Below are 651 nucleotides of genomic sequence, written 5' to 3'. Positions count from 1 at the left end.
CCCCCCCCCGGCGTCCAGTTGTGTGGTGCAGAGAGGCCCACCAGCAGAGGAGAGGACTCTTGGGAATGGGTTGAGATTCGGGGCTGGAAGGTACCGGCTGCATCTTGGGAGAAACGTTTTGGCAGAGTAGTGCTTGTGCATCCGTGGAACCGGCTGCCTGGGGCGGTGGTGGGCTCCCCCTCCTCGCTGGCAGTCTTCAGGCAGCGCGGGACAAACTTTTGGGATTCTTAGATTCAAGGTCGATGGTCGTGTTGCAAAGCCCCGTAGCTAGGGAATTCTTTGGGAAGGGGCCTCGGTGGGCTGGCCAGCTAATTAAGTGGAAGTACAGTGCAGGTGGTAAATTGGGGCACGTTGGGGGCAGCCCGGAAGGGAGGGGGCCCAGCAGGGCCGGATTTAGACTTGCTGAGGCCCTAAGCTATACAAAACCCAGAGGCCCCCTACTGTTTTAAATTACATCAGCTGGTCTCAGAAAAATTTAAAATATATACGCCTTTTTAATATTTGAAATGGGCACGTTGGGGGCAGCCCGGAAGGGAGGGGGCCCAGCAGGGCCGGATTTAGACTTGCTGAGGCCCTAAGCTATACAAAACCCAGAGGCCCCCTACTGTTTTAAATTACATCAGCTGGTCTCAGAAAAATTTAAAATATATA

Source organism: Gekko japonicus, unplaced genomic scaffold, assembly GCF_001447785.1.
Source record: "Gekko japonicus isolate JY-2015 unplaced genomic scaffold, Gekko_japonicus_V1.1 scaffold386, whole genome shotgun sequence".
NCBI lineage: Eukaryota > Metazoa > Chordata > Lepidosauria > Squamata > Gekkonidae > Gekko > Gekko japonicus.
This window is presented reverse-complemented; position numbering follows the sequence as displayed.